General features: G+C 50.8%; 6 non-coding genes and 6 pseudogenes across 6 annotated transcripts; all 12 read right to left on the bottom strand.

The window, feature by feature from the left end:
• Positions 1 to 4,581: 4,581 nt before the first annotated feature.
• On the bottom strand, positions 4,582 to 4,685 carry LOC142289031 (U2 spliceosomal RNA; annotated as a pseudogene).
• Positions 4,686 to 6,072: 1,387 nt separating this feature from the next.
• On the bottom strand, positions 6,073 to 6,268 carry LOC142289021 (U2 spliceosomal RNA). Its single transcript, XR_012749593.1, has one exon. It is a non-coding gene; the product is annotated as a U2 spliceosomal RNA (small nuclear RNA).
• A 684-nt stretch (positions 6,269 to 6,952) lies between these two features.
• Positions 6,953 to 7,079, bottom strand: LOC142289037 (U2 spliceosomal RNA; annotated as a pseudogene).
• Positions 7,080 to 8,466: 1,387 nt separating this feature from the next.
• Positions 8,467 to 8,657, bottom strand: LOC142289013 (U2 spliceosomal RNA). Its single transcript, XR_012749586.1, has one exon. It is a non-coding gene; the product is annotated as a U2 spliceosomal RNA (small nuclear RNA).
• Positions 8,658 to 10,044: 1,387 nt separating this feature from the next.
• LOC142289022 (U2 spliceosomal RNA) lies at positions 10,045 to 10,240 on the bottom strand. Its single transcript, XR_012749594.1, has one exon. It is a non-coding gene; the product is annotated as a U2 spliceosomal RNA (small nuclear RNA).
• Positions 10,241 to 10,924: 684 nt separating this feature from the next.
• LOC142289038 (U2 spliceosomal RNA) lies at positions 10,925 to 11,051 on the bottom strand (annotated as a pseudogene).
• Positions 11,052 to 12,437: 1,386 nt separating this feature from the next.
• On the bottom strand, positions 12,438 to 12,633 carry LOC142289024 (U2 spliceosomal RNA). The gene has a single exon (XR_012749595.1). It is a non-coding gene; the product is annotated as a U2 spliceosomal RNA (small nuclear RNA).
• Positions 12,634 to 13,317: 684 nt separating this feature from the next.
• On the bottom strand, positions 13,318 to 13,444 carry LOC142289040 (U2 spliceosomal RNA; annotated as a pseudogene).
• Positions 13,445 to 14,833: 1,389 nt separating this feature from the next.
• LOC142289025 (U2 spliceosomal RNA) lies at positions 14,834 to 15,029 on the bottom strand. Its single transcript, XR_012749596.1, has one exon. It is a non-coding gene; the product is annotated as a U2 spliceosomal RNA (small nuclear RNA).
• Positions 15,030 to 15,713: 684 nt separating this feature from the next.
• Positions 15,714 to 15,840, bottom strand: LOC142289042 (U2 spliceosomal RNA; annotated as a pseudogene).
• Positions 15,841 to 17,227: 1,387 nt separating this feature from the next.
• Positions 17,228 to 17,423, bottom strand: LOC142289026 (U2 spliceosomal RNA). Its single transcript, XR_012749597.1, has one exon. It is a non-coding gene; the product is annotated as a U2 spliceosomal RNA (small nuclear RNA).
• A 684-nt stretch (positions 17,424 to 18,107) lies between these two features.
• Positions 18,108 to 18,234, bottom strand: LOC142289043 (U2 spliceosomal RNA; annotated as a pseudogene).
• Positions 18,235 to 19,354: the final 1,120 nt, after the last annotated feature.

Here is a 19,354-nt window from a genome sequence, read left to right on the forward strand (position 1 = left end):
CAGGCTTGAGTCCCTCCAGTTGGTGTTCCCTCACAAACCGAACCACGTCTCCGTAGAACCATGGCGCCGTCCAGTTGTAGGGGAAGGAGCTGTCCCACTTGTCCCAGCCTAACCGTCTCCAAAGGGGGAGCAGGAAGAAGCGAGACATGGACCCACCCGCGGAACCTCTCTTGACTCGCAGAGTTCGGCGAACGCAGTCACATACGAAGGAGGATCGCAGGAGGGTGGGGATATCGGGTACGCCCTTCCCACCCTTGCGAGGATCCTTGTACATGATGCTCCGCTTTACTCTGTCCATCTTGGATCCCCAGACAAAACGAAACACCGTCCTGGTAATGGCCCTGCACACGGTGGCAAGGGGGGGCCAGGCCTGGGCCGTGTACTGCAGCACGGGCAGTACCTCGTTACGCAGGACCAGTGCTTTGCCCTCACAGGTGAGGCGTCTGAGGCTCCACAGACCGATCCGTTGGGTGATCTTGGTCAAGCGTTCCTCCCAGGACTTGAGGGCTGCTCCTTCCTTCCCGAACCAGACTCCAAGAGCCTTGATGAAATCCGGCTGGATGCTGAAAGGGAAGGGGGCGGAAGAGGCCGGCTGCCAGTCCCCGAAGAGCATGGCTTCCGACTTCCCGCAGTTGACTTTGGCTCCCGAAGCCCTTCCGAAGGTCTCACAGGTCTGGACGAGGGTGTCGACTGAGCGCCGGTCCGCGCAGAAGACGGTCACGTCGTCCATGTAGATCGAGCACTTGACCTCGAAGCGTTCTGGTCCTGGTGCGGTGATCCCTCTGATCTCTCCATTCCGCCGGATAGCCTCTGCAAAGAGTTCTATAACACAAACAAAGAGAAGAGGTGACAGAGGACAGCCTTGTCTGACCCCTGAGAGGACCGGGAAGGGGTCAGTCTTCCAGCCGTTCACCAACACCGAGCTGTGAATATCAAAATACATTAGTTGGACATACAAGCAAAACATGTTACCCAAACCTAACCTGTGCAGAGCTTTGCCCAGGAACTCATGGGAAACACGGTCGAAGGCCTTTTCCTGATCCAACGAGATCAGGGCTGCGTGCACCCGGCGGGCTTTGATGTACTCGACCGTGTCCCGCATGAGAGCCAGGCTGTCTGCGATGCGACGTCCGGGGATGCCGCAGGTCTGATCCGGGTGGATGATCCGTCCGATAACAGTCTTCAATCTCGTTGCCATCGTCTTGGCCAGGATCTTGTAGTCGACGTTCAGAAGGGTGATGGGACGCCAATTCTTCAGGTCGCACCTCTCTCCTTTACGCTTGTACAGGATCGTGACCATTCCTTCCCTCAGAGATGGAGGCATTCTGCCCTCCACCACCATCTCCTCATACAGCCCTAACAGGTCCGGACAGATTAGGTCTCCCAGCGCTACATAGAGCTCTGCTGGGAGGCCGTCACTGCCCGGTGTCCTGCCAGAACTAAAGGATTTGGCGGCCGAGAGCAGCTCGTCCACCGTCAGAGGAACATCCATGGCCGCCGCGTCTGCAGGGTCAAGATGGTTAGTGATACCTGACAGGAACTTATCGGCGGCCTCGGGGTCAGTAGTCTTGCGGGCGTAGAGTTCGCTGTAGAAGTCGCTGACGACCTTCATCACGTTCTCTTTCCCGCGTCGCATGTTTCCACTCTCGTCTCGTAGTTCATTCATGGGCGTGTGACCGGCGTGGAGTTTCCTGAAAAAGAACGAGTTACATTTCTCACCCTTCTCCAGGTTCTCCACTTTGGAACGGAAGACAATTCGCTCGGACTCCTCCTCGAAGTGCCTTTTCAGGCTCCTCTTAGTCTCCTCCAGCTCCTCTCTCACGTCCCAGCCGCATCGAAGAAGGTCCTGCAGGGAACGCAGCTCACGCTGGAGTCTCCTGAAGTCCCTCCTCTTCAGACACGCCTGTTGTTGACTCTTTGCCTGAAAGAAGAAACGGAACTCGAGTTTAACGTATTCCCACCAGTCGGAAACAGACTGGAAGACCGCCTTGTAGGCCCGCCACGTGGAGTAGGCAGCTCTAAGCTCCTCCAGAATCTCACCCTTTTCCAGCAGAGAGCAGTTCAGCTTCCAGGAGCCCGGGCCAATGGGGAAGCCATGGCCCAGCACACCTTGAAAGTGAATGGCTCTGTGGTCAGAGAAGAAGCAGGGGACCATCGAGTGCCCACTCCGCCCAACCGCCCGAGAGGTAAACACAAAGTCAATCCTGGAACGCAGCGAGCCATCGGATCGGCACCATGAATAGTTCACGGATCCGTGTCCGATGGAGCCAACAACGTCCACAAGAGAGGCTTCGGTCACCATCTCAATGAGCAGTTTGGATGTGACGTCCAACTTGGCAGCCGTTCCAGAACTGCGTCCATCCTCCTCAATCGGGCAGTTGAAATCCCCGGCCATCACTACCGTCCTGGCGGTAGCGAGCTGAGGGCGCAGGGCTTGGAGGAGCTCCAGTCGATCGCTCTTCACAGGAGAAGCATACACATTGATGAACCTGACAGGTTCTCCCGCCCAGGTGCCATCCACGAGCAGTAACCTTCCGCAGACGATTTCCTGAACAGAGTCCAATGTGAAGGCGCTTCCCCTGATCAGCACGGCGACCCCCGCGGACCTACAGTCGCCCCCGCCAGACCAGTAGGATGGGCCATGGGTCCACTCCCTGGCCAGATGGTTGAAGGACCTAGAGGAGGGAAGGGAGCATTCCTGCAGGAAAAATACATCACTAGACTGAGTGTTAAGGAACGCAAAAATTGTCTGACGTCGGAACTTGTCTCTGATGCTCCTAACATTAATGGAAAAGATGTTAATGTTAGCAGTCATTGGAGGAAAGAGAAAGTTAGAGCAGGCGGTGTGCCTTAGTTACCACTCCGGTCGGGCGGTTCTTCCTCTTTGGCACCTGCTGGTAAGGGTATCTCCAGCAGACCCTCTTCTGCTAGCTGATCAAGCAGGGATGGTGCCTCAGTGGCTTCCGACTCCTCCATTTCTTCTTCGGCCACAAGGGACTCCACCATCTGCTCCAGCACGTCCGGTTCTGGGAGGAGGCCATCCTCCTCTTCCTGGGGTGGGTTAAGGTCCACAATGAACAGCTTGGAAGGTTCTGCGACAGGACTATCTTCCACCTTCCTTTTCCTTTGGCCTGTACCTGAGGAGACAAGAGCTGGAAAATCCTCCTCGGTGAAAAGTGCAAGAGTGCTGAGGCCCTCTGCTCTCATGGTCTGGGGAGGGAGAGTGGGCTTTGGGGGGGGGGTGAGGAGACCAACTGAGGAGTAGGGAAATGAGGTGGAGGTAGTGGAATCCTCAGTAGGGTTGGCCGGGGGGGGAGGGGTTTGGACAGGGGTGACAGGGGGGGGGGGCCAGGGAGGGGGCAACAGTTTTCTTACCCTTCTTTTCCCTGGACTCCGTGGCTGCTGGGGCATCGGCAGGAGCCACGGTCGCTGGGTTCTTGGCCGCCTTGTCCTTGGCCTCTGTGGCCTTGGTAGTAGCTGCCTTGGTCGACGAAGCTGTGACTACCCGATACTGGGTCGCCGCGGCAACCCTTGCCCAGGATTTCTCCCGCTGTGGGCAGTCCTTGTAAAGGTGGTCCGCCTGTCCACATAGGTTGCAAGTCTTCTTCTTTGGGCAGTCCTTGGAGCTGTGTCCTGTCACCCGGCAAACCCTGCAGGCGTCCTCCTTGCAGGTCTTCATCGAATGCCCTTTCCCGCCACATTTCCTGCAGTTGTGTGGCATGTCCGGGTAGTAGATGAGACCAAAGGAGTTTCCCAGAGAGAATGTCGGGGGCAGGTGCTGGAGACCATCCTCGGATGCTGGTTCCCTGTAGAGTCGAACGGTTACTGACCACTTACCCGTCCAGAATCCGTTGCCGTTAAGGATGTGGGATGGCTCCCTCACCACTGTGCAGAGACGTCCCAGGAACGTGGAGATGTCTCTTCCTGGGGTGTGCGGGTTCCGCATGGAGACCGTGATCCTCTTCTCATCCCTCTGTATAGGACAGGATCCTAAAAAAGAATGAAAAGGGGAGTCCGGCATCGCTGCGTTCATCGCCTCCCAGTATCTCCTGCAGGCATTCACCGTGGCAAAGGTTACCAGAAAAATGCCAGTCATGAAGGTCTGGACACTCAGGGTTTCCGCCCTGGAGAAGCCCTGATCCAGAATCATCTTCTTGCAGAACACGTCGCTGGACATGTCCGGCAACCTACCATCCACCGCCTTCAGCTTCAGGGCGACCGTCTGCCGCATCCAAGGCTCCAGGGTTGGAGCCTTTTCAGGCGGCGTCCGGGCTCCCTCCGGCCGGCTGGCGTCGGAGGTAGGGGCCTCTTGGGCCGAAGAAGCCTCTGGATGAGCCTTCCTGGAGGTCCCTGGGTCCTGAGCCTTCTTGGCTGCCTTCTCTGGCTTGCTTGCCATGGCTGGTTCCTGCTTGAGTTCCCGGAGCTGGATCTTGGATTCTTCTCCGGGTGTCTTCTCCCGCTGTGTTCCTCCTCGAAGTTCCTCTGGTCTCCCCAAGTCTTCTCCGAGCCTTCGTCTTCTTGCTTCTTTCTGCCAAGCTCTTCTTCCGTCCGATCTCCCTCTTTCGGTCTCGGCTGGGCTTCGGAGCTTGTCTCCCTGATCGTATCTCGTCAAGTGTAGCTAGCTCAGTTTGTTCTGATAAGAACAGATACTACACTTGATCTTAGCCAAAAGGCCGAGAAGCGATAACCAGAATTGGTTTGGGCCTCGAGTGGCACCCTGGCCTATGCCGGACACATCTTAGGGAGAGAGAGCGAGAGGGAGACAAACCCACGCCTACACAAGACATTTTGTCACCCAAGCCAACCCTTGAAAAGGCTGCTTTGCAGAGCCAAAACAAGAAGAATGGTGCGTTTTGCAGCCGCCGCCCACTGCAATGAATCTGAATAACTCCTCCTTTAGGGCGCAAGCAACTCCCCTCCCCCTTGCAGTCTTTCCAATTCACGATACAAAAAGACGGACAGGACAGGTTGCCTGACTTTCCGTCACTGCCACCCTTTGCCATCCTTACCCGTAGAAAGCCCTTTCATCATCCCCAAACCCTAATCTTTTCCCTTTCCTTCCCAGCCCCCAAACCCTGCCCTCTGTACCTTTCTCACCACCCGCTTCCCTTCTCCTGTCATCCCCCTACCACCCGGGAAAAAAAGAGATTGCCCCCTCCTTCCACTAGCCCACCCTCCCACCCAAAGAACAACTTCTTCTGCGCAGCTTGTTTTCTAGGCAGCAGCGCTATTGTGATGTCATCGGGGGGCATTGTGACAAGCCGCCAGTGTTCCGTCTCTTCATGTTGTGCACAGTTCAAACGGAAAATACATCAACAGGCAGACTACAGAAAAGCTTACTATCAAAGGTTAGAGGGGGGCTTTCTCAGAGGGCTTTTTACAGTTTTTCTATTCCCAATTAGCCGTTTAAGTGTACTTATTGAAAGTAGTAATTCTTTCATAGGCCGCCCTTTCTTAGTATTTGACGTTCCTTATATTGCGGTATGAGGCTTCGCAGTAGGTTGCAAACATTCATCACCCATGACTGTCCCCAATTGAGCTCAGAAGCTCAATGTCTATCATGACCTCTCTTTTAGAATGTCCAAGAGCAAGCAAACTATTCCTCCAGGAGAGGGCGCCAACAGACTACTAAAGAGATCATCATTACTCAAAGAAAACCCCAAAAACCAATGCATGATAGGAATAAACAGGTAACTTTCTTTGGAGTGGAAGCGGAGAGATCGCACCAGATGCCAATTCTAGATGTTATCACACCTGTGGTCACTGCAGCAGCAGGTGAATCCACTTTGTCCAAAAGGGATCTATTCCATTCAATTGCAAATGATCTAGATAAGACAGAGAACTGCAGCACGGGGACATAGCCGAGTTGGTCAGGTTGAGTGGTGATGAGTTTGCTATTTGGATGAATAAAGAAAGTCAAAAGTGTGAAAGATAAAAAACAAAAGGAGGAAGTGTGAAAAGTGAATGGGCCAAATTGAGGTGCATATGAAGACGTATGCTTTCTTCCAATTCATTAAATCGGGCTAATATGAATCAGGTGAATTGAGTTCTGCTTTTGGAAACTGGGTTAAGAAGGGGTGCACCGTTCCTGGAGGTACTGCAATACCAGGTCAATGCGTGGAGTGGACAGAGCAAGCTCTTTTTCCATCTCCCTGTTCTAAAAATCCATTTAATATATGGTCCCCAGATAGGGGACGTATCAGATATTAAACTGATAAGAACAGATTTTGATTTAATGAAGCTTTCCAAAGCACCGCAAAAAATGCATGACCGAAGTCACACCAAAAACAGTGCAAAGGCTAGGATTCGTGTGGACCCCTCCGTGAGGAGAGGGTCCCCAAAAATCAACCCCGTCCCTCCGAGCCAGAAGGCCACAGCAAGGGTCAGGGATCTTCGGTGCTCCCCCAAGCCGAAGCCTGGTTGAGCCTTGTCGTTGCTCCCAGCGTCCACCCAGGCATCTTACCCAAGTGGAGTAGAGAGCTACTAGTTGTTGGTTTCGCAGCCGAAACTGCCCGGACCGTCAACCGGTGTTGGTTTCTCAGCCCAAGGCTAACCGGACCTCCAACCGGGTGTTGGTTTCTCAGCCGAAGCTGACCCGGACCTCCAACCGGGTGTTGGTTTCTCAGCCGAAGCTGACCCAGACCTCCAACCGGGTGTTGGTTTCTCAGCCGAAGCTGACCCGGACCTCCAACCGGGTGTTGGTTTCTCAGCCCAAAGCTGAACGGACCTCCGACCATGATTATAAAAATTTCCCTTCCTAGCCAGAAGGCCGGGATAGAGCAATATGCTCAGAAAGTATGAAAGGGCAAGGTACGGTGTGCTACAGAGCCCAAGGCTCGCCGGGGTCCCAAGCCAGCAAGCTCAGACTCACTCCAGGGTCGTCAGTCCTGGGGCACATTGCACCATAGCCCCCACACTTACTCAGTCTAATAGCCTCGATCCTGGTAGGGCCATGTTTTCCTCTAGATGAATATACTATACATCAAGAGTACTAGCAAGCGCAACCTTCCAGTGTGCATTGCATCTGCCGAGCCTCACAGATACTACACTTGATCTTAGCCAAAAGGCCGAGAAGCGATAACCAGAATTGGTTTGGGCCTCGAGTGGCACCCTGGCCTATGCCGGACACATCTTAGGGAGAGAGAGCGAGAGGGAGACAAACCCACGCCTACACAAGACATTTTGTCACCCAAGCCAACCCTTGAAAAGGCTGCTTTGCAGAGCCAAAACAAGAAGAATGGTGCGTTTTGCAGCCGCCGCCCACTGCAATGAATCTGAATAACTCCTCCTTTAGGGCGCAAGCAACTCCCCTCCCCCTTGCAGTCTTTCCAATTCACGATACAAAAAGACGGACAGGACAGGTTGCCTGACTTTCCGTCACTGCCACCCTTTGCCATCCTTACCCGTAGAAAGCCCTTTCATCATCCCCAAACCCTAATCTTTTCCCTTTCCTTCCCAGCCCCCAAACCCTGCCCTCTGTACCTTTCTCACCACCCGCTTCCCTTCTCCTGTCATCCCCCTACCACCCGGGAAAAAAAGAGATTGCCCCCTCCTTCCACTAGCCCACCCTCCCACCCAAAGAACAACTTCTTCTGCGCAGCTTGTTTTCTAGGCAGCAGCGCTATTGTGATGTCATCGGGGGGCATTGTGACAAGCCGCCAGTGTTCCGTCTCTTCATGTTGTGCACAGTTCAAACGGAAAATACATCAACAGGCAGACTACAGAAAAGCTTACTATCAAAGGTTAGAGGGGGGCTTTCTCAGAGGGCTTTTTACAGTTTTTCTATTCCCAATTAGCCGTTTAAGTGTACTTATTGAAAGTAGTAATTCTTTCATAGGCCGCCCTTTCTTAGTATTTGACGTTCCTTATATTGCGGTATGAGGCTTCGCAGTAGGTTGCAAACATTCATCACCCATGACTGTCCCCAATTGAGCTCAGAAGCTCAATGTCTATCATGACCTCTCTTTTAGAATGTCCAAGAGCAAGCAAACTATTCCTCCAGGAGAGGGCGCCAACAGACTACTAAAGAGATCATCATTACTCAAAGAAAACCCCAAAAACCAATGCATGATAGGAATAAACAGGTAACTTTCTTTGGAGTGGAAGCGGAGAGATCGCACCAGATGCCAATTCTAGATGTTATCACACCTGTGGTCACTGCAGCAGCAGGTGAATCCACTTTGTCCAAAAGGGATCTATTCCATTCAATTGCAAATGATCTAGATAAGACAGAGAACTGCAGCACGGGGACATAGCCGAGTTGGTCAGGTTGAGTGGTGATGAGTTTGCTATTTGGATGAATAAAGAAAGTCAAAAGTGTGAAAGATAAAAAACAAAAGGAGGAAGTGTGAAAAGTGAATGGGCCAAATTGAGGTGCATATGAAGACGTATGCTTTCTTCCAATTCATTAAATCGGGCTAATATGAATCAGGTGAATTGAGTTCTGCTTTTGGAAACTGGGTTAAGAAGGGGTGCACCGTTCCTGGAGGTACTGCAATACCAGGTCAATGCGTGGAGTGGACAGAGCAAGCTCTTTTTCCATCTCCCTGTTCTAAAAATCCATTTAATATATGGTCCCCAGATAGGGGACGTATCAGATATTAAACTGATAAGAACAGATACTACACTTGATCTTAGCCAAAAGGCCGAGAAGCGATAACCAGAATTGGTTTGGGCCTCGAGTGGCACCCTGGCCTATGCCGGACACATCTTAGGGAGAGAGAGCGAGAGGGAGACAAACCCACGCCTACACAAGACATTTTGTCACCCAAGCCAACCCTTGAAAAGGCTGCTTTGCAGAGCCAAAACAAGAAGAATGGTGCGTTTTGCAGCCGCCGCCCACTGCAATGAATCTGAATAACTCCTCCTTTAGGGCGCAAGCAACTCCCCTCCCCCTTGCAGTCTTTCCAATTCACGATACAAAAAGACGGACAGGACAGGTTGCCTGACTTTCCGTCACTGCCACCCTTTGCCATCCTTACCCGTAGAAAGCCCTTTCATCATCCCCAAACCCTAATCTTTTCCCTTTCCTTCCCAGCCCCCAAACCCTGCCCTCTGTACCTTTCTCACCACCCGCTTCCCTTCTCCTGTCATCCCCCTACCACCCGGGAAAAAAAGAGATTGCCCCCTCCTTCCACTAGCCCACCCTCCCACCCAAAGAACAACTTCTTCTGCGCAGCTTGTTTTCTAGGCAGCAGCGCTATTGTGATGTCATCGGGGGGCATTGTGACAAGCCGCCAGTGTTCCGTCTCTTCATGTTGTGCACAGTTCAAACGGAAAATACATCAACAGGCAGACTACAGAAAAGCTTACTATCAAAGGTTAGAGGGGGGCTTTCTCAGAGGGCTTTTTACAGTTTTTCTATTCCCAATTAGCCGTTTAAGTGTACTTATTGAAAGTAGTAATTCTTTCATAGGCCGCCCTTTCTTAGTATTTGACGTTCCTTATATTGCGGTATGAGGCTTCGCAGTAGGTTGCAAACATTCATCACCCATGACTGTCCCCAATTGAGCTCAGAAGCTCAATGTCTATCATGACCTCTCTTTTAGAATGTCCAAGAGCAAGCAAACTATTCCTCCAGGAGAGGGCGCCAACAGACTACTAAAGAGATCATCATTACTCAAAGAAAACCCCAAAAACCAATGCATGATAGGAATAAACAGGTAACTTTCTTTGGAGTGGAAGCGGAGAGATCGCACCAGATGCCAATTCTAGATGTTATCACACCTGTGGTCACTGCAGCAGCAGGTGAATCCACTTTGTCCAAAAGGGATCTATTCCATTCAATTGCAAATGATCTAGATAAGACAGAGAACTGCAGCACGGGGACATAGCCGAGTTGGTCAGGTTGAGTGGTGATGAGTTTGCTATTTGGATGAATAAAGAAAGTCAAAAGTGTGAAAGATAAAAAACAAAAGGAGGAAGTGTGAAAAGTGAATGGGCCAAATTGAGGTGCATATGAAGACGTATGCTTTCTTCCAATTCATTAAATCGGGCTAATATGAATCAGGTGAATTGAGTTCTGCTTTTGGAAACTGGGTTAAGAAGGGGTGCACCGTTCCTGGAGGTACTGCAATACCAGGTCAATGCGTGGAGTGGACAGAGCAAGCTCTTTTTCCATCTCCCTGTTCTAAAAATCCATTTAATATATGGTCCCCAGATAGGGGACGTATCAGATATTAAACTGATAAGAACAGATTTTGATTTAATGAAGCTTTCCAAAGCACCGCAAAAAATGCATGACCGAAGTCACACCAAAAACAGTGCAAAGGCTAGGATTCGTGTGGACCCCTCCGTGAGGAGAGGGTCCCCAAAAATCAACCCCGTCCCTCCGAGCCAGAAGGCCACAGCAAGGGTCAGGGATCTTCGGTGCTCCCCCAAGCCGAAGCCTGGTTGAGCCTTGTCGTTGCTCCCAGCGTCCACCCAGGCATCTTACCCAAGTGGAGTAGAGAGCTACTAGTTGTTGGTTTCGCAGCCGAAACTGCCCGGACCGTCAACCGGTGTTGGTTTCTCAGCCCAAGGCTAACCGGACCTCCAACCGGGTGTTGGTTTCTCAGCCGAAGCTGACCCGGACCTCCAACCGGGTGTTGGTTTCTCAGCCGAAGCTGACCCAGACCTCCAACCGGGTGTTGGTTTCTCAGCCGAAGCTGACCCGGACCTCCAACCGGGTGTTGGTTTCTCAGCCCAAAGCTGAACGGACCTCCGACCATGATTATAAAAATTTCCCTTCCTAGCCAGAAGGCCGGGATAGAGCAATATGCTCAGAAAGTATGAAAGGGCAAGGTACGGTGTGCTACAGAGCCCAAGGCTCGCCGGGGTCCCAAGCCAGCAAGCTCAGACTCACTCCAGGGTCGTCAGTCCTGGGGCACATTGCACCATAGCCCCCACACTTACTCAGTCTAATAGCCTCGATCCTGGTAGGGCCATGTTTTCCTCTAGATGAATATACTATACATCAAGAGTACTAGCAAGCGCAACCTTCCAGTGTGCATTGCATCTGCCGAGCCTCACAGATACTACACTTGATCTTAGCCAAAAGGCCGAGAAGCGATAACCAGAATTGGTTTGGGCCTCGAGTGGCACCCTGGCCTATGCCGGACACATCTTAGGGAGAGAGAGCGAGAGGGAGACAAACCCACGCCTACACAAGACATTTTGTCACCCAAGCCAACCCTTGAAAAGGCTGCTTTGCAGAGCCAAAACAAGAAGAATGGTGCGTTTTGCAGCCGCCGCCCACTGCAATGAATCTGAATAACTCCTCCTTTAGGGCGCAAGCAACTCCCCTCCCCCTTGCAGTCTTTCCAATTCACGATACAAAAAGACGGACAGGACAGGTTGCCTGACTTTCCGTCACTGCCACCCTTTGCCATCCTTACCCGTAGAAAGCCCTTTCATCATCCCCAAACCCTAATCTTTTCCCTTTCCTTCCCAGCCCCCAAACCCTGCCCTCTGTACCTTTCTCACCACCCGCTTCCCTTCTCCTGTCATCCCCCTACCACCCGGGAAAAAAAGAGATTGCCCCCTCCTTCCACTAGCCCACCCTCCCACCCAAAGAACAACTTCTTCTGCGCAGCTTGTTTTCTAGGCAGCAGCGCTATTGTGATGTCATCGGGGGCATTGTGACAAGCCGCCAGTGTTCCGTCTCTTCATGTTGTGCACAGTTTCAAACGGAAAATACATCAACAGGCAGACTACAGAAAAGCTTACTATCAAAGGTTAGAGGGGGGCTTTCTCAGAGGGCTTTTTACAGTTTTTCTATTCCCAATTAGCCGTTTAAGTGTACTTATTGAAAGTAGTAATTCTTTCATAGGCCGCCCTTTCTTAGTATTTGACGTTCCTTATATTGCGGTATGAGGCTTCGCAGTAGGTTGCAAACATTCATCACCCATGACTGTCCCCAATTGAGCTCAGAAGCTCAATGTCTATCATGACCTCTCTTTTAGAATGTCCAAGAGCAAGCAAACTATTCCTCCAGGAGAGGGCGCCAACAGACTACTAAAGAGATCATCATTACTCAAAGAAAACCCCAAAAACCAATGCATGATAGGAATAAACAGGTAACTTTCTTTGGAGTGGAAGCGGAGAGATCGCACCAGATGCCAATTCTAGATGTTATCACACCTGTGGTCACTGCAGCAGCAGGTGAATCCACTTTGTCCAAAAGGGATCTATTCCATTCAATTGCAAATGATCTAGATAAGACAGAGAACTGCAGCACGGGGACATAGCCGAGTTGGTCAGGTTGAGTGGTGATGAGTTTGCTATTTGGATGAATAAAGAAAGTCAAAAGTGTGAAAGATAAAAAACAAAAGGAGGAAGTGTGAAAAGTGAATGGGCCAAATTGAGGTGCATATGAAGACGTATGCTTTCTTCCAATTCATTAAATCGGGCTAATATGAATCAGGTGAATTGAGTTCTGCTTTTGAAACTGGGTTAAGAAGGGGTGCACCGTTCCTGGAGGTACTGCAATACCAGGTCAATGCGTGGAGTGGACAGAGCAAGCTCTTTTTCCATCTCCCTGTTCTAAAAATCCATTTAATATATGGTCCCCAGATAGGGGACGTATCAGATATTAAACTGATAAGAACAGATTTTGATTTAATGAAGCTTTCCAAAGCACCGCAAAAAATGCATGACCGAAGTCACACCAAAAACAGTGCAAAGGCTAGGATTCGTGTGGACCCCTCCGTGAGGAGAGGGTCCCCAAAAATCAACCCCGTCCCTCCGAGCCAGAAGGCCACAGCAAGGGTCAGGGATCTTCGGTGCTCCCCCAAGCCGAAGCCTGGTTGAGCCTTGTCGTTGCTCCCAGCGTCCACCCAGGCATCTTACCCAAGTGGAGTAGAGAGCTACTAGTTGTTGGTTTCGCAGCCGAAACTGCCCGGACCGTCAACCGGTGTTGGTTTCTCAGCCCAAGGCTAACCGGACCTCCAACCGGGTGTTGGTTTCTCAGCCGAAGCTGACCCGGACCTCCAACCGGGTGTTGGTTTCTCAGCCGAAGCTGACCCAGACCTCCAACCGGGTGTTGGTTTCTCAGCCGAAGCTGACCCGGACCTCCAACCGGGTGTTGGTTTCTCAGCCCAAAGCTGAACGGACCTCCGACCATGATTATAAAAATTTCCCTTCCTAGCCAGAAGGCCGGGATAGAGCAATATGCTCAGAAAGTATGAAAGGGCAAGGTACGGTGTGCTACAGAGCCCAAGGCTCGCCGGGGTCCCAAGCCAGCAAGCTCAGACTCACTCCAGGGTCGTCAGTCCTGGGGCACATTGCACCATAGCCCCCACACTTACTCAGTCTAATAGCCTCGATCCTGGTAGGGCCATGTTTTCCTCTAGATGAATATACTATACATCAAGAGTACTAGCAAGCGCAACCTTCCAGTGTGCATTGCATCTGCCGAGCCTCACAGATACTACACTTGATCTTAGCCAAAAGGCCGAGAAGCGATAACCAGAATTGGTTTGGGCCTCGAGTGGCACCCTGGCCTATGCCGGACACATCTTAGGGAGAGAGAGCGAGAGGGAGACAAACCCACGCCTACACAAGACATTTTGTCACCCAAGCCAACCCTTGAAAAGGCTGCTTTGCAGAGCCAAAACAAGAAGAATGGTGCGTTTTGCAGCCGCCGCCCACTGCAATGAATCTGAATAACTCCTCCTTTAGGGCGCAAGCAACTCCCCTCCCCCCTTGCAGTCTTTCCAATTCACGATACAAAAAGACGGACAGGACAGGTTGCCTGACTTTCCGTCACTGCCACCCTTTGCCATCCTTACCCGTAGAAAGCCCTTTCATCATCCCCAAACCCTAATCTTTTCCCTTTCCTTCCCAGCCCCCAAACCCTGCCCTCTGTACCTTTCTCACCACCCGCTTCCCTTCTCCTGTCATCCCCCTACCACCCGGGAAAAAAAGAGATTGCCCCCTCCTTCCACTAGCCCACCCTCCCACCCAAAGAACAACTTCTTCTGCGCAGCTTGTTTTCTAGGCAGCAGCGCTATTGTGATGTCATCGGGGGGCATTGTGACAAGCCGCCAGTGTTCCGTCTCTTCATGTTGTGCACAGTTCAAACGGAAAATACATCAACAGGCAGACTACAGAAAAGCTTACTATCAAAGGTTAGAGGGGGGCTTTCTCAGAGGGCTTTTTACAGTTTTTCTATTCCCAATTAGCCGTTTAAGTGTACTTATTGAAAGTAGTAATTCTTTCATAGGCCGCCCTTTCTTAGTATTTGACGTTCCTTATATTGCGGTATGAGGCTTCGCAGTAGGTTGCAAACATTCATCACCCATGACTGTCCCCAATTGAGCTCAGAAGCTCAATGTCTATCATGACCTCTCTTTTAGAATGTCCAAGAGCAAGCAAACTATTCCTCCAGGAGAGGGCGCCAACAGACTACTAAAGAGATCATCATTACTCAAAGAAAACCCCAAAAACCAATGCATGATAGGAATAAACAGGTAACTTTCTTTGGAGTGGAAGCGGAGAGATCGCACCAGATGCCAATTCTAGATGTTATCACACCTGTGGTCACTGCAGCAGCAGGTGAATCCACTTTGTCCAAAAGGGATCTATTCCATTCAATTGCAAATGATCTAGATAAGACAGAGAACTGCAGCACGGGGACATAGCCGAGTTGGTCAGGTTGAGTGGTGATGAGTTTGCTATTTGGATGAATAAAGAAAGTCAAAAGTGTGAAAGATAAAAAACAAAAGGAGGAAGTGTGAAAAGTGAATGGGCCAAATTGAGGTGCATATGAAGACGTATGCTTTCTTCCAATTCATTAAATCGGGCTAATATGAATCAGGTGAATTGAGTTCTGCTTTTTGGAAACTGGGTTAAGAAGGGGTGCACCGTTCCTGGAGGTACTGCAATACCAGGTCAATGCGTGGAGTGGACAGAGCAAGCTCTTTTTCCATCTCCCTGTTCTAAAAATCCATTTAATATATGGTCCCCAGATAGGGGACGTATCAGATATTAAACTGATAAGAACAGATTTTGATTTAATGAAGCTTTCCAAAGCACCGCAAAAAATGCATGACCGAAGTCACACCAAAAACAGTGCAAAGGCTAGGATTCGTGTGGACCCCTCCGTGAGGAGAGGGTCCCCAAAAATCAACCCCGTCCCTCCGAGCCAGAAGGCCACAGCAAGGGTCAGGGATCTTCGGTGCTCCCCCAAGCCGAAGCCTGGTTGAGCCTTGTCGTTGCTCCCAGCGTCCACCCAGGCATCTTACCCAAGTGGAGTAGAGAGCTACTAGTTGTTGGTTTCGCAGCCGAAACTGCCCGGACCGTCAACCGGTGTTGGTTTCTCAGCCCAAGGCTAACCGGACCTCCAACCGGGTGTTGGTTTCTCAGCCGAAGCTGACCCGGACCTCCAACCGGGTGTTGGTTTCTCAGCCGAAGCTGACCCAGACCTCCAACCGGGTGTTGGTTTCTCAGCCGAAGCTGACCCGGACCTCCAACCGGGTGTTGGTTTCTCAGCCCAAAGCTGAACGGACCTCCGACCATGATTATAAAAATTTCCCTTCCTAGCCAGAAGGCCGGGATAGAGCAATATGCTCAGAAAGTATGAAAGGGCAAGGTACGGTGTGCTACAGAGCCCAAGGCTCGCCGGGGTCCCAAGCCAGCAAGCTCAGACTCACTCCAGGGTCGTCAGTCCTGGGGCACATTGCACCATAGCCCCCACACTTACTCAGTCTAATAGCCTCGATCCTGGTAGGGCCATGTTTTCCTCTAGATGAATATACTATACATCAAGAGTACTAGCAAGCGCAACCTTCCAGTGTGCATTGCATCTGCCGAGCCTCACAGATACTACACTTGATCTTAGCCAAAAGGCCGAGAAGCGATAACCAGAATTGGTTTGGGCCTCGAGTGGCACCCTGGCCTATGCCGGACACATCTTAGGGAGAGAGAGCGAGAGGGAGACAAACCCACGCCTACACAAGACATTTTGTCACCCAAGCCAACCCTTGAAAAGGCTGCTTTGCAGAGCCAAAACAAGAAGAATGGTGCGTTTTGCAGCCGCCGCCCACTGCAATGAATCTGAATAACTCCTCCTTTAGGGCGCAAGCAACTCCCCTCCCCCTTGCAGTCTTTCCAATTCACGATACAAAAAGACGGACAGGACAGGTTGCCTGACTTTCCGTCACTGCCACCCTTTGCCATCCTTACCCGTAGAAAGCCCTTTCATCATCCCCAAACCCTAATCTTTTCCCTTTCCTTCCCAGCCCCCAAACCCTGCCCTCTGTACCTTTCTCACCACCCGCTTCCCTTCTCCTGTCATCCCCCTACCACCCGGGAAAAAAAGAGATTGCCCCCTCCTTCCACTAGCCCACCCTCCCACCCAAAGAACAACTTCTTCTGCGCAGCTTGTTTTCTAGGCAGCAGCGCTATTGTGATGTCATCGGGGGGCATTGTGACAAGCCGCCAGTGTTCCGTCTCTTCATGTTGTGCACAGTTCAAACGGAAAATACATCAACAGGCAGACTACAGAAAAGCTTACTATCAAAGGTTAGAGGGGGGCTTTCTCAGAGGGCTTTTTACAGTTTTTCTATTCCCAATTAGCCGTTTAAGTGTACTTATTGAAAGTAGTAATTCTTTCATAGGCCGCCCTTTCTTAGTATTTGACGTTCCTTATATTGCGGTATGAGGCTTCGCAGTAGGTTGCAAACATTCATCACCCATGACTGTCCCCAATTGAGCTCAGAAGCTCAATGTCTATCATGACCTCTCTTTTAGAATGTCCAAGAGCAAGCAAACTATTCCTCCAGGAGAGGGCGCCAACAGACTACTAAAGAGATCATCATTACTCAAAGAAAACCCCAAAAACCAATGCATGATAGGAATAAACAGGTAACTTTCTTTGGAGTGGAAGCGGAGAGATCGCACCAGATGCCAATTCTAGATGTTATCACACCTGTGGTCACTGCAGCAGCAGGTGAATCCACTTTGTCCAAAAGGGATCTATTCCATTCAATTGCAAATGATCTAGATAAGACAGAGAACTGCAGCACGGGGACATAGCCGAGTTGGTCAGGTTGAGTGGTGATGAGTTTGCTATTTGGATGAATAAAGAAAGTCAAAAGTGTGAAAGATAAAAAACAAAAGGAGGAAGTGTGAAAAGTGAATGGGCCAAATTGAGGTGCATATGAAGACGTATGCTTTCTTCCAATTCATTAAATCGGGCTAATATGAATCAGGTGAATTGAGTTCTGCTTTTGGAAACTGGGTTAAGAAGGGGTGCACCGTTCCTGGAGGTACTGCAATACCAGGTCAATGCGTGGAGTGGACAGAGCAAGCTCTTTTTCCATCTCCCTGTTCTAAAAATCCATTTAATATATGGTCCCCAGATAGGGGACGTATCAGATATTAAACTGATAAGAACAGATTTTGATTTAATGAAGCTTTCCAAAGCACCGCAAAAAATGCATGACCGAAGTCACACCAAAAACAGTGCAAAGGCTAGGATTCGTGTGGACCCCTCCGTGAGGAGAGGGTCCCCAAAAATCAACCCCGTCCCTCCGAGCCAGAAGGCCACAGCAAGGGTCAGGGATCTTCGGTGCTCCCCCAAGCCGAAGCCTGGTTGAGCCTTGTCGTTGCTCCCAGCGTCCACCCAGGCATCTTACCCAAGTGGAGTAGAGAGCTACTAGTTGTTGGTTTCGCAGCCGAAACTGCCCGGACCGTCAACCGGTGTTGGTTTCTCAGCCCAAGGCTAACCGGACCTCCAACCGGGTGTTGGTTTCTCAGCCGAAGCTGACCCGGACCTCCAACCGGGTGTTGGTTTCTCAGCCGAAGCTGACCCAGACCTCCAACCGGGTGTTGGTTTCTCAGCCGAAGCTGACCCGGACCTCCAACCGGGTGTTGGTTTCTCAGCCCAAAGCTGAACGGACCTCCGACCATGATTATAAAAATTTCCCTTCCTAGCCAGAAGGCCGGGATAGAGCAATATGCTCAGAAAGTATGAAAGGGCAAGGTACGGTGTGCTACAGAGCCCAAGGCTCGCCGGGGTCCCAAGCCAGCAAGCTCAGACTCACTCCAGGGTCGTCAGTCCTGGGGCACATTGCACCATAGCCCCCACACTTACTCAGTCTAATAGCCTCGATCCTGGTAGGGCCATGTTTTCCTCTAGATGAATATACTATACATCAAGAGTACTAGCAAGCGCAACCTTCCAGTGTGCATTGCATCTGCCGAGCCTCACAGATACTACACTTGATCTTAGCCAAAAGGCCGAGAAGCGATAACCAGAATTGGTTTGGGCCTCGAGTGGCACCCTGGCCTATGCCGGACACATCTTAGGGAGAGAGAGCGAGAGGGAGACAAACCCACGCCTACACAAGACATTTTGTCACCCAAGCCAACCCTTGAAAAGGCTGCTTTGCAGAGCCAAAACAAGAAGAATGGTGCGTTTTGCAGCCGCCGCCCACTGCAATGAATCTGAATAACTCCTCCTTTAGGGCGCAAGCAACTCCCCTCCCCCTTGCAGTCTTTCCAATTCACGATACAAAAAGACGGACAGGACAGGTTGCCTGACTTTCCGTCACTGCCACCCTTTGCCATCCTTACCCGTAGAAAGCCCTTTCATCATCCCCAAACCCTAATCTTTTCCCTTTCCTTCCCAGCCCCCAAACCCTGCCCTCTGTACCTTTCTCACCACCCGCTTCCCTTCTCCTGTCATCCCCCTACCACCCGGGAAAAAAAGAGATTGCCCCCTCCTTCCACTAGCCCACCCTCCCACCCAAAGAACAACTTCTTCTGCGCAGCTTGTTTTCTAGGCAGCAGCGCTATTGTGATGTCATCGGGGGGCATTGTGACAAGCCGCCAGTGTTCCGTCTCTTCATGTTGTGCACAGTTCAAACGGAAAATACATCAACAGGCAGACTACAGAAAAGCTTACTATCAAAGGTTAGAGGGGGGCTTTCTCAGAGGGCTTTTTACAGTTTTTCTATTCCCAATTAGCCGTTTAAGTGTACTTATTGAAAGTAGTAATTCTTTCATAGGCCGCCCTTTCTTAGTATTTGACGTTCCTTATATTGCGGTATGAGGCTTCGCAGTAGGTTGCAAACATTCATCACCCATGACTGTCCCCAATTGAGCTCAGAAGCTCAATGTCTATCATGACCTCTCTTTTAGAATGTCCAAGAGCAAGCAAACTATTCCTCCAGGAGAGGGCGCCAACAGACTACTAAAGAGATCATCATTACTCAAAGAAAACCCCAAAAACCAATGCATGATAGGAATAAACAGGTAACTTTCTTTGGAGTGGAAGCGGAGAGATCGCACCAGATGCCAATTCTAGATGTTATCACACCTGTGGTCACTGCAGCAGCAGGTGAATCCACTTTGTCCAAAAGGGATCTAT

Source organism: Anomaloglossus baeobatrachus, unplaced genomic scaffold, assembly GCF_048569485.1.
Source record: "Anomaloglossus baeobatrachus isolate aAnoBae1 unplaced genomic scaffold, aAnoBae1.hap1 Scaffold_885, whole genome shotgun sequence".
In the NCBI taxonomy this organism is placed as follows: Eukaryota; Metazoa; Chordata; class Amphibia; order Anura; family Aromobatidae; genus Anomaloglossus; species Anomaloglossus baeobatrachus.